We start from the raw sequence: 14,083 nt of genomic DNA on the forward strand, positions 1-14,083 counted from the left end.
TCTCTTGTGACTTGACTTTTAGATGTTTAAGACCTTTGCTGGGTCTCTTCTTTTAATCGCCTCTCATGAGGAGTTACAGAGCGGTGGGACTGACTGGTGGCACTCCCAGGCTGTTTCTGCAATGCCTGTTACAAAAGGGCCCGCGTTTTCTCTGCGGGGTGCTGCGATGCAAGCAGTGCAATGCAGTAATTAATACCAGGCAGATATGAAGAGGAAAAGGTTGTTTCTAGTCGCGAAGAAGCAGGTTTGGCTGAGGTTCTGCTAAGTCAGTTCCCACACTTGAGCTGAAAAGCAAATGCAAATGTTTCATAGCGCCCTGAGCAAATTTCACTAAGTTCAAGCAGGGCCAGCAGAATGGCTCCTCTGGGGAGCCTTCTCAGCTCCTTCTCCATCTCTTCTCTGCTGCCTCCTTTTGCTCCGGTGCAGGGGACGGACACACCGGGAGCTGCCTTTTCTCGGTGGCCTGCTGAAAAGGTCTCCCTCCACATGAGCCGTGGGGAGGCGAGCGAAAGTGCAGGCAGAAGCCTGAGCTTTTTTTCCTTGTGTGTAGGGATGTTTGTAATTATTAATCTCACAACAGCAGAGGTAAATACGATAACTGCATGACTCAGGCTGTGCCTCAAAGGTCATTCTCGGTTCCTATCCCAAGCCAAAGGGGAAGAAGGAAAAAAGCCTGTTATATTCATGTTCTCATTTCTCTCTGAGGTGAGTCACCCTACCAGTTAAACGCTATAAAATGACAAACATTGGTAAATAAGATAATATTAATGATACTGATGACTCAACCGAAATAAACACACATCAGTCACAGCTCAGCAGCCTGAAAGAACCTTATGAGAAGAAAAAACCTGCTCAAATCAAAGACGAGATGATGATTGCAAATCTGCTATTAATAAATATTTTTCTATGACAAAGCATTCCACGCAGTATTTATATTTCATTATGCACAACACAAACCAAGAGACTGGAAACATTACTCATAGCAATTGTGGAAAAAAACTGTGAGAACTCTTTTTCATTTCTGCTAGGGCAATGTAATTGCCCCTTTTAAAAAGCAACAAAACTTGCCTTCATATAAAACCCTTTCGTCCTCTGCCCTGGAAAGTTAGGCTGCATTCCCAGATTTGCACCTTTTTTTCTAACGCTAAATATGAGACATAGCCTGAGCGACTGGCGAGCATATAGTCCCCAGCTCTCTCATTCAGCAAGAAACTGCACCGCACGTCTGAGTTGAAGGTATGTTCCCGGTGCATGGAGGCAAGCCTGCAGCAGCTGGAGTTTGACAGAATGGCTCTTCAGCTCCTGGGGGAAGGACTGGAGGCTTTCAGCCCTAGGAAGTCCCAGGTTTCAGGGCATGCGGCCATCACAGGCTTTGATTGCATTGCTCTTACAGTTACAGATATTCTCTAAGGAAAAAGCATGAGGAACGGTGACATGACACAATGGCAGTGTTTTTATCACCAGCATATTCTCAGGACACGCTCACATATGTGCCTGTCACCTCCCCTCTCCTAGCAATGGACTGACTAGACTCTGTTCTTCCTACACATGCTCTCCCTACTGTATTTTCTTTTTTCCTAAATTAACGACTCTTTCATTCATCTGATGTTCCTCAGTAGTGTCTGCCTCTATCTGGGAGAGCCCAAGTTAAAAACTCTGAGCCAAAATGAAGGCTGGATATTACAGGAATTGTGTGGGCTTTCATGCAGGAGGCAGCCCGTTTTTCTGCTCCTGCAACAACCTCTCCTCATGATAAAGTCTGGAGATATAAATCCTGCCTCCCAATATGTGGCTCCCACTGAAGTCACCAGCAGGTGTTTGTAGACAGAGGGTAGAATTTGCACATAGGGAAGGATCATTTGCAGTTTGCTTTTCAGAGCAGTTAAGCCTGATCTGTTGGAGATATGTATGTGAGTCATCTCACACTCACTTTCCTCCCCTTGCGAACAGTGAGCAAACTTCGATCTAGTAACCACATATCTGTTCTGCAGCATCTTTATGTCTTCTTCCACAAATACTTCACAGTCGACTTAGAGAGAGAGAAAATTTGCACCAAAATACTGAACAATTTTAGGCCTGATCTTGCAGAACAGAAGTGATGGACTTCCCTTCTTGATTGCATACCCCAGACTGTTTTCATTTACCGGGATATAAATATCGAGAAAGTTTAATGTCTTTGGGTATAAATCAGAAATAACTCAGAGGAAGGCACTAGAGGATTTTTTGTCATTACTGGCAGTATGTGCCATATATCACATAAACCACAAACTTCAAGGCAAAACTCTTGTTCTCATCTAATATGGTATAAATCCAGAGGAACTCAGCTCAACACACCCGAGACTCTCCAGCACTACATTCGCCCAGCTGTATTTGTGATTTAGCAGCCACAATGCAAATGTCACAGCGCTGAAAAGGCACTGAGGAAAACGAGCGGCTCTGCAGTTAACCTTGAGGCTGGGCATCTGCATCAGGCTCCTGGCTCCGTCACAGGCTTTATTCTCTAATTCCCTTGGTCCCAAATCAGGTCTGCCTCTTGGAAACACAGGTAATTGCTTTCCTCGCAACTTCTCTCATTTATCAGCTCTTCATTATGGGGACAGACCCTTAGTAGGTGTTTAAAAGAAACCTCTGACTAGGTTGAAAAATGTACTGTGTTAAGTGTGCTTTTATATAAAAAATGCAAGTTAATCCCTGCATGGCACAACTGTGGCATTAAAAACTGCCAGTCTCCTTGCTTTGCTCGGCACTAATCAGCCTACTCTACAGGGTTTTTAAGCAAGAGGACTTCTAGGAGGTAAGTGTTATTGGCTATGTGATCTTGCAATAAAACTTTCCTTTGGAACTTCTGAATGCTTCCCCAGGCAATCGAAATAATTTCAATAGCTCTGTGTCCGTCCGTCCATCCCAGAGTTCATATGAAAACAATTAGGTTCTGAGAAAGCATCCACACAGCTGAGCTTACACTCCAAAGAAATGAGGAAATAGCTCCTCCAGCTGCAGTGAATTTTACATAAAACTATCAGTGAGCACAGTCCCAAATACAGCTCTTCCCCCTTAAAAGTATTTTTTCCAAGTTAATCGTTGGGACCGAGGATTTGGCATCACTTCTTTAATCTGCCTTAATCAATTAATTCTTAATAAAAAGTCTAGGTTTCTGAATACTCCGGATTTCATAGCTAATCATTAATGTCACTAACTGGAGTTACAGACAATAACCACAGCACAAGAACATGATTAAGATGCCTGTCCTAGATGAAGAATAATTTTAATGTTTGAAGAGGATGGTTATCTGGTTTTCTTTGGGACTACATAAGAATTTGCAAAATGAAGAACTGAACAAAGATAAAATAAGCTAACTTAGGTAGTTTATCATACTGAGCTGCCAGAAATGTTCCAAGGGGCGAAGGCAGTCGCTGGGCTAGCCAGCAATGCCATACTATGAAACAAGTATGTTCAAGCAAGGAGCTGCTTCAACCCCTGGTCTCCCTCTCGCCTGTGTTGATGTGCCTCTAAGGAGGCCTCCCCATCTCAGTAGTCCTTACCAAAGAGGAACGGATTGCCTCGCTTGCAATAGCCCAACCCTAGAACAAATCCTTGTAATCTCAATTACTAGATTTAAAATACTTTCTCTGAGGCTGGAAGCAAGCCTGGCAAAGGAACGCAGGGGAGCAGATGGCATCATACCTGAGGTTCATGCACTACCCTCTTAAACAAGGCCAATTCCTCACTGACAAATACTCATTGCTCCCTATCCCGCAGTGGATTTATTTTCAAGAAGAGATGCAGGGAACCACTTATCATCTTGAGAAGGGAATTCGGGGCATTACCAAGAGAATAGAGCTGCCCTGAGGTGCACTGGAATTTTGCCTGGGCAGCTCTTCTCCTTGGAAGGAGCCGTGTGGACATCTCAGGGCTGCTTATGCCATTTGCTAAGAAAACTTGGCTGCATATCGGAGCTGGTCAGGACATTTCCCACAAAGTGAGATTTCAAAACTCAAGTGTTCTTGTCAAGACATCAGGTTTTGAGAAAGTTTTTTTGCAAGACAGTCATGTAATTTACATCCTGGTGGTTAGGGCAGCAGCCAGGAGATGAAAGAGCCAGGTGAAACTCCTTTCCCTGCTCAGTTGAGAAAGAGCTGCAATGAAATCTTTTGACCAGGAAGACGAATGGGGCTTAAACAAGAGACTCTCACACTCCAGGCACCCAGTGCCTTAAAGATAGGGAACAAAAAAACAGTCCGAAACCTTGAAAATTACTGCAAAACAGAGTAGTCATCTTCTAAGTCAGTTCTCCTGCATATGCAGCAGGCCTGAGTAAAGTGGTTTCATGCAGGGAACAGTAATTGAAAACGGTCATTGAAGTGGTAAACAAAACCAGAACGCTAAATATTAATGTGCAGTAAGTGACCGTGTAGGTTTTCCTTCAATATTAAGGATTTAAACCCCACAGTGTATTCATAATAACCCATTCTTGTTTTTAAAACATTTTGTTCCAGATAGCTCAAAACCCTGCTCCCTCCTGGCAATGAGAACAATAGTTTTCTATTGGAAGCTAAGGATAACTTGTTCTAGGGTGAAAAATTCTGCTAAGTTCAACCAAGTGGCTCACAGGCAAATGGGCTTCGTAGCAAGAATAGTGGGTCAGAACCTTGGTTTTTTACTTCTCGTCTGGAAAAGAGCACCTCCAACAACACAGAGCCCCATAGCAACATGCTCAGGCATTGACTCTGCACTGAGTCAGAGGGAAGAATGCCATTTAATGACTCACCAGCACCACTTATGCTGCATTGTATAGTGCTAAATAATCTAATCTGTCTATCTACTCGAGAGCCTTTAAAGAGTGCTAGTATGCAATGTAAAGAGTTTTCATTGGCATACATGAAAGGCATTAAGGACTGGATCGCACTCAATGGAAAGCTGCCATCATTTCCACTGGGAGTTGGACCAGAGCTTATACATAGTGTTTGGGAAAGCTCTTAGGGAAGGGGGAAAAAAAAAAAAAAAAAAAAAAAAAGAAGGAGGCTCTTAAAATCAAAAGGCAATAGCTATCAAAGACAGTGGTTTCTGGACAAAGTTCTGTTCTCAGGTATTCTGCATTATCTGTGCACACAGATCTCCCTTTGATGTCAATGAGAAACCTGCTCATCAGGGGAGCACCGCACCGAGAGCAAAATCTCCTTTGACAGAGGCAGCAGAGGACAGTTTGTCCTGCAGCTACCCGGACAGTCGCTGAGTTTCCTGGCACTTTCCTGTAGGTGGCACTGCTAAATTTTTTAACAAAAGTGAATTTTGTGAACTCTGACTAAGTTCTCAATTATTTTGTAATCTTATCTGAATGGAAAAGCTAAACCATGCAAGTCATTTCCCTGTCACAGCAGCATGCCTTGCGCAGACACAAAGGAGTCTGCCTGATCCTGCCTTCAGTGAAAGTCTAAGGGAAAAAGAAATGTAAGGTCAAGATTCGTATTCGTGTCACCAACTGAATACTTTCCTGCTAGGAATTCAGTCCAGATGGAGAATTCTGGATCTGATCTCTTCTCAGGATTACAGCTTCAGGGTCTCTACCTTCTCGGTTACACAGTGTCAAAGTCGTTTCTTGCCTCCAGTATGAAACACGCGCTCTCCTTTCAGTTCATGGCCTGGGTTAAATAGCCACGCTGCAATCTCCATGCCTCACAAACAGTGCTGTGAGAGTACCACAGGTGCCAAGATGCTCCTTTTCCAGCAGCAGAACCATTTCTCTTTTTCTAGCCCTCCTGACAAATTCTGATATTTGCAGCAAACCAGAACAGTCCATCATGGATGGAAAAATCAAAGTGTCACTGGACAAAAAAGGCCATCTGGAGGGCAGAGGACAGATCCCTCTGGGGACCGTTCACCCTGCATCAGCCCTGTGTGTCCCATCTCAAACCCCCATACAACAGAACCACAGTGCATCTGCACAGCGTAGTTAATGAGGATACAAGAATCGCCCTTCAAAACATCTCCCCATGCAAGAGCCAAACCCAAGTAGTCAGTGGGCTGCTTAGCAATGGGCTGACACTAGAAAGACAGTCCCATGCAAATCCAAGCATATATTAAAATGTCAGCAATAAATGCTGTTTTGCCTGGTAACTCTACCTACCTAATATCTAACCTGTCCTGTGAAGGTCAATACTTTTGTATCTTCAACTACTGTAGGTAAATTCATAAGCTTTCAGAATCCTGAAAACATCTTTGTTTCAAGAGCATCATGTGGCAGGAAGTCCCATGTGTCAGGCATTATGTTACGAAACCATCCTCTTCTTGCACCATTTACAGCCCCATCACCCTCAGTTTCACGGGTTCCTTTTGTCATCAGATATAAGGAACAGTAACTAGCAGGGACACATAAGCTTTTGGAACATCCTACCCAGAAAACTTTGTTCCTGTGCAGTCTATCAGTCCAGACAAGCTTCAGGTCTCCCCCCAGATACGCTGCTTTCCTTACTATGGGAAAGGAAGTCAGGCAGGCCTCTGAGCATGACATAATCAAAGCTTCTCTGGTGGCCACATTCAAAGAATCATGGATATAATCATAAGCCAAGAGAGAAGCTTGTATCATGAGTGCCCTCTTTGTACCTCTTCTTTTGTTAATGGAGGATCTCTCAAGACAGCTCCTTCTGCCAACGCTGAAAGGAGAGAGCAAAAAAAATCCCTCTCTTCCTCTATTTCAACCGTGCTCGCTTGACAGGCACTCAACCCAAGGACGCTGCTTGCCTTCCAAGGTGAAAGCTCTCAAAAAATTGATGCTGGTGTATCTTGTAAACTCCCAGTTTTTACTGTCATCGTGGGATTCAAGTATCTGGAGAAGAGATTTGACTTATGAGAGATGGCAGCATTAGCAGCTCAAAAGTTCATTCATCCTCAAGAGCATATATATCAGCTGAAATGAGTTTCAAAGGACCGTTCACTTGAACTGATTTACAGGTACACCAGCAGACACAGAGACACTTCTTTCAATGACATAATTTTAATAGGCCAGGAGCACTTTTGCTACTGCAGCCAAGATCAGGATATTTTTATTTTGTTTGTCACAAGGGAAGCTTTGCCTTGCATGCATTTAGCCTCAGGAACAGAGTTTCCTGACAGTATTGCCAAGAGCACGTCATTTTTGCAACAGAGGCAACACTGGGAGAATGATGTGCTTCACTGGTCTTGACTGGAGTTCATAAATGCTTTTGCAGCTGTCACACAGAGGACCTGAGCCAAACTGTCCAGTGCAGGTGTGCCGAGTGGCCACGGGAGCCCAGCATTGCCTTTCTCCGCCCCAAGGCAGGACACAGCTGGACTGGGCTGCCCATGCCTGCCAGCACCAGAGCAGACCAGCCCAGCTCCACCTCCAAGAAGACAAAGATGTCTGCAAGGCTGCACACGCTGCCATCACAGGGGACACTTTGGAAGAGGCTCTGGAGAAGGTGCAAAAATGCTTTATTTGGGTAGAACTTTTTTTTTCTGCAGCCCCAGGGACGACAAACCACAAGCAGACCATGGAAGTGCTGCCCAGGTGGCCAACGGTGCGGTGCATCGTCTGACCAGCAAATCCCACTCCTCGAGCAGCAGTGTGAGCAACGCCCGTGCAGAGCAATGCTGACCGTGATGTGATGGGAGAGGGTTCATTGAGGGAGAGGGTAAATTGCGTAATATTTCCCACCTCCTCAGCAAAGTCGGCACTTGATGGGGAAAAATGAGGTGGCACGGTTTTATTTTTCTTGCATGACGTTTTTTCCCTCCGTTAGAAAGGGGAACTTCTCAGCCCCAACATTTTTGCCTCCAAACTGAGTCTGTGGAACAAACTTTCAGCTGCTGACTCAGACAAACGCCCAGTGCTTTCAGTGGGAGTTTTGCCCAAGCTATGACTGCAGGATTTGGTCACTGCTCCATATGAAGTAGTTTTAACTCACACGATGCCTTCTCCCCTGTCCATGGAAGAGGTTGCCAAAGCCCATATTATTCTAATACTTCCTCAGAGCTCTTCCTTTAAGTCTATCCAATTTTCTCTCTATCCCAAGGAGGAGTGGGGTGGGGGGTGGGGGAGAGAGAATGTCTAAGCTAAGCATCATTTAAATTTCTCAGACTTAGAGGAGGAGGGGGCTTAAGTCTAGGCAACTCTAAACATTGCTATGTAGGGACCATTTTTGTGTGTAACATTACACATTTTGCTGACATTTAACTAATAGTAACTATTGATCAAATCATTGGCCCTGTGAAGGATCCCATAGCCCTCTGTCACGTTAAACTCATGTTAAGCAAAATGCATTCATGCCATAAATATTCTAACAGCAGACAGACTCATAGACTCACTCCCAGATGCGCTGGGCTAAACCTGACCCAGCTGATCACAGAAATGCTTCACCCTGGAGCGGGGCGGGGGGGGTGAAGATGAAAGAATAGTTTTTACTCCAGTTTGCCTCAGATGTTTCAGCGCTGGGGTTGTTGTACAGCAAGACATAGTCGGGTACTTGGATGGCAGACAGCCACGGCCCTCATCAGTAGTGCTGAGGTGAAAATTATCGTGCTATAATTCAAGCCCTGTCATGCCTCATTGCTTAATTATACAGTTCTGATTACAACGGAATCATTTTTCTATAGTATGTCCCAAGCTGACATCACTTTGATTAACAACTCATTTATCTGATTACATAGTAACTCAATAACATTTTGAATTGGAAGGAAACCAGGAAGCCCTTTCATGCCCATTCAGCTTCCTAGCTAGCGTGCATATAAGTACCCTGTAATTTCATCTTCTTTATTTATAGCATGAACAATGCTTTAATGACCTGGAGAATGGAACAAGGTACAGAGATTTGAAGATAATAAAAAACCTAAGAGCCGTGAGAGAGAGATAGACCCTACAGGGACCTGTAGCAGTCCTGCAGCTGGTGCCATCTTCAAGCTTATGTTCCTGATCATTTATTACAGAAGGGCTCAGAGGCCCCAGCTATGTCGTAGCCCTATTATGTTCAGCTCTGAGCAGGCCTCTAATTGAGGAGAGTCTGTTTCAAAGAACTCACAGTCTTAGGCTTTGATTCAGCAAAGAACTGAGGCATTAAGTCTCTGACTTTAGGCTTCATTATCATACCTCCTCTTGCAACACCGACTCTTTCTTTTATGACTCCCAATGTTTCCCATAATATGGTGTCGTTCACATCTTCAAAGTGCTATAAAATATAAGTAAATTAAGCTTTAAAACTACCCCAGTGAGATCAGCAGACAGTTGTTGCAGAGGCAGAAACTGAGTCATAGAAATATGAAGTGACTTACTCAAGGCCCCATGGTCAATCATTCATAGTAAGTCAAACAGAGAAATGCTAGTTCCTAAATCTCTATTAGCCCACCACACCTTGCTATTTATTCTTGATTCACCCATTTGCTTTAGGTGACTTCCTCCATATGCCATTGGAACAGGAAGAGAAGATGACCGCTGTTAAGGACCATATGGCCCCACCTATGATGGGATCCAAGGGATAGAGCTATGAGACACAACTACTGCATTTCAGCAGAAAGGCTGCCCATCAGAAAGGGCTGATAAGTGAGATCACTATCACACAAAAGTGCACTTGTTCCATCAAAATCCCAGTGGGAGTCAAGGCGGCTGGCATAGACATTGCTTGGTTCATTCCTGCTATTCAACTTGACCAGCGCTCCAGGGAACAGATACGTCCTCGGCAGTGGCTGGCATCTACCTGCAACCCCACAGGCTTTCCATTGCCCCATCTCTCCAGCAACCCCCTGCCAAAGCCAAGGCATGAGCACCAGGACTCATTAAACAATTAGAAATCATATATTCTAAAACTGTTTCTTAAATAAGATCTATGACAACTTTTTTTTTTTAATGTGGCAAAGCTGATTTTTCATTCAAGCTTGTTTAGAACAGTTTTGATAACAAAATCGTGCTTTTCTACATTCCTTTCAACAGATTTAGCTGATTAAAATAGCACTCCAGCTTGTAACATCCTCAGGAAAGGGATATGTCTGCTGCACGTGCGAGGTGATGTTAGCAGCTGCCTCATATATTGTTCATTGTCGGTTCATGATTATTACTTCTCTGACCCCTTAAAAAACAGCTCCATTGAATTTCCAAGGCATTTCCAAAGCCAGCGTGCGGTGTACTCATTCTTGTCTACTCTGCATATAAATGGGGTGAGGCATTTCATTAGTTAACAGCTGAGGGTTGCTCTGAGTTTCCAAGATACAGCTACATTCACTAAGCCTCCAAACAAGCCCCTCATCGTGTCATGTGCTGCACAAATGCATATGAAACAAGCCATTTGCTGCCAAAGTTCACAACCTGTGTGACAGATCCAATGCAGCAGGTGTGGTATCATGTCAAAAATTGTCTTGGGAGTTCTCCAGTTGTTTCCCAGTCCAATGTCTGTTTATTGACCTTCCTGCAGTTAATCGGTGAGTGCTTCCCATTTCTCTCCTTGACTGCACAGGCATGGCACGTAGTCTTCTGCAAGAGGAAGATAATGTTCATCATGTGGATGCTCCGCTTGTCTGGAAATGTTTTCCTAAATGCCAGTGGAAATGAAATGCTGGGTATATATCTGTGGCAGACTGCGGCTGAACTGCACACAAAATGGCAGCTGCATGAAGCCTACAGCAGCCTGTCATAAATTTAGAGGGGCAGCAGAAGGAAAATCATCAGCATTTTACCACCAGCACTTTGAGCGTGCATGATGAAACACAAAAACCAGGACTTGATTAATTTTATTAACAAGCGGCAGGAAGAATCCACAAGAACAATTCCTAACCTGCTTCAAAGACACCAAGATCGGATCCCTGCCGTACAGCCCATCGCAGTAACAGTTACTTAGCCATCTCCACCACACAAAGCCATCTGGCTTTGGTTTTTATCCGCAGCCCAGCATTCGTTATTTGAAAGGCTGGCAAATGTCTCAGGCCAAGGCTGATCCAGCTCTGAGCAACTCTGGGCAGATTGGGAGCGTGGAGTGAGAACCATCAGTACGGATTTCTGGGTCCACAGGTCATGGGACAAATCCAAACCAGTCATTCATGAACACTCCCTCCTTCCCCAAATTCGTGCAAATTTGCAGTATCCTGAAGGTCTGAAGCCACTGCATTTGCTCTAGACATGCTCTGCTTTCTAATGGGGAATAAAACACAAATCGCGGCGAAAACATGATTGTGAAAACTGATTGCAGGACCCGTCCTGCTTCACTTCTAGCCCAAGGCATCGATGCTAGGGGAAGACAGCTATAAACAAACTGCACATAATTATTCCATTATTACAGTACATGCCTACTGCGTGGGTGGGAATTCTTCTCTTCTATCTCTAGCATGTTTCCCTGCATAGCTTCCTCCACTCCCCGTCATCTGTTCGAATAAGTAACACAACCAAAGGACACTACCTCAACACATTAACAGGGGATACCAAAGCAATAGCAGACAATGTTTGAGGAACTTTTAGACAGGTGTGTATTCGTCTGATTAAAAAAAATAATAATAATAATAACAACACTCCCGCAACCTCCAGGTTCTTTACTGCTTTTCTTTGCCTTTCCAGCTTTACCAGGTGTAAGTTATTTGCATTTTATTATTATTTTTTAAAGAGTAATAATTAGGGAGGGTGTGAACATAGAAGCACATTGCAACTGGCTACAACCTTTGCCAAACTTCAAGTCTTCCTTGCATTCCAGGGTTAGGATCAGGGAATTAAGGACTCTTGTAATGTGGTGCTGTGGAAATACATATTTCTCAACCAGGCCCTGATTCTTTACTCATTCATATGGGTGTAAATCAGGAATAATTCCATCAAATCAGCTGAATGCTACAGAGTGGGGCTTGCATGGAGCAGAAGTTTTCTGTCTTTTTCCGAAAAAGGGGGAAATGGAATGAGGGCTTTCTTGTGGACAGTTTGCATTTGCATATTTATTCCCACAACTACAGAGTTTTGTTTGTGTGGTTAAGGAAAAGGTGTATTAACCGGACAAGAAGCTATGTATGAAATGGTGACCAGCAATCTCCCTAGAATATCCTAGTGCTTCCATCAGCTGTAGGGCTGGGGCAATCAAACATGAGTTTGACAGGTCTTACTCTTTCAATTGAAAAATGAGCTGCACTAACTCTTTGCAGGGAAAATGTTCCCAGCACATCCATGACCCCAGCCCCAGTGGGCCAGGTTAGAGCAGATGTTGCCGGTTTTGTCCCTCAAGAGTACCGCTGCTGCATATTGTAAATCTTAATTACTGAATAGTCCTAAATGATACCTAGATTAGCAGTGATCCTGTATGTTTTGTCACAGAGGTTGTGCTTTTCTTCCTCCATTTTGACTAGCATCACACCCACTAGGACAGGTACTTCATCCCACAGGGACACTCTACACTATATTTGCCAACCTCTGGTGCATCTCAGCAGTTTGACATTTCACCTATATTTTTTGTCCCATTAGAGACTCTGTCCCTTTTCCAAGCTCTTGAATTTGAACTCAGCTTTCAGCTACTAGAGGACCATAAACTGATGGTATTCGACAATAGCAGGGACATGAGGCAATCCCCTGGCTGGAATATCACTTTTCAGAACTGTTCACCTGTAGGGTAGGTGGATCATTAACTTCTTCAAAGATTGCATTCCTCTACCAGCTCCCTTCCTATTGCACCCTACCTTTTAATACCTCCTTACGGAGTAAACGCTCATTTCTTCATCTCCAGCTCACTCCACATACACTGGCAGCCTTCTGTTGTCCTGGACCAGATGTTACCATTTGCAGCTGTGTGCCACAGAGGTAGGATATTGTGCTGTCACAAGTAAATGAGAGTCCATCTTTTCTGCACTGCTATAAAGGATTGTGCAAAGCAGAGGGGAATGGAAAGACAATTGCCTGTTTCCTTGAAGGACAACACTACACAGTATATTTCTATTCACACAAGGCAGCTTTCTTACCGAAAAAGGAAGAAAACTGGGCTCATGCATTTTCCTGATCCTTCAAAATATTTGCAGTCAGAAGTTTTTGTCCATAAACATACATTACACTTCTGAAGTAAACAAAAAGTTCGGGTACTCCTCATTTATCCAGTCAAGAATACTTCTGTTTTGTGAAAATAAATAGATCTCACTGCAGAAGAGACAGCTGTCCTGCCACGTGCAGAACTACTTTTCTCCATTAAAGGAGCATCGCGTTACAATTAGCCAGTCAGGCTTTGAAATACAGTTTTAGCCTTTAGCTAATGTTGTAGAAAAAAAAAATCTACCGCCTTTTAAACTTTAGTGAAGGGAATTATTCATGTTCAGATTAGGACATTAACATTTTGTCCTTCAGAGTTTGCTAGAACCAAACGAGACTTGTATTTTTTATTTGCAAGATGAACTAAAATAGTGGCAAGACTGGACAAGGAGGGTGTGACTCAAAAAAGGCCTACTTTCAGCAGGGCTTCAGAAGGTATCTCATTATCACTAAGATCTTCAAAAGCCCTGCTCAGCTGACATCTAGAGCTACAGGCAACCAAGTCCATGCCAGAAGCAACCTCTTGCTTCTGACACTATCAAGCTTTTTGATAGCATCTTAACTAATGCCCAAATCCTGTCTGGGCAGGATTGAACCTAGATATTCTCCCACTTGTCTCCAAGGTCCCAATCCAATAGGTATATTCTAGCATACTCTACACATGGGCACAAATTCATGGCCAGGCCTCATACAGAAGACCACTGGTGAGAAGGCAATTTTATGTTTATCACCATTCCATTTTAAGGTATACCTAGGTGACTTCCCTTGGAATGGGGGATATCTACATTTATTCCCTTTTCCAACCACTCAAGAGGTGGAAGAACTAGAAAACAGGTGTCTTGTCTCCCTAATGACAGACCTAGCTCTGAATATCTTGTTAACAGTGAGAAGACATGTCCCTCTCCTCAATTGGAAAGGATTGTGCTGTTAAGTTCTAACAACAGAATAGGTCTTCATCATATACAGTCTGTATCAGGACTGGCCTGGAGGAAGGCACCCCATTTAAGGGGCCTAACTGTTGGGTTTTCCTACGAGGCAAATGAGAGCTGAACCTTGTGCTGGACGTTTAATGCTCCCCCAGCTTTGCACGGGAAGGAA

The sequence above is a fragment of the Rissa tridactyla genome, chromosome 2, assembly GCF_028500815.1.
Source record: "Rissa tridactyla isolate bRisTri1 chromosome 2, bRisTri1.patW.cur.20221130, whole genome shotgun sequence".
Classification (NCBI taxonomy): domain Eukaryota; kingdom Metazoa; phylum Chordata; class Aves; order Charadriiformes; family Laridae; genus Rissa; species Rissa tridactyla.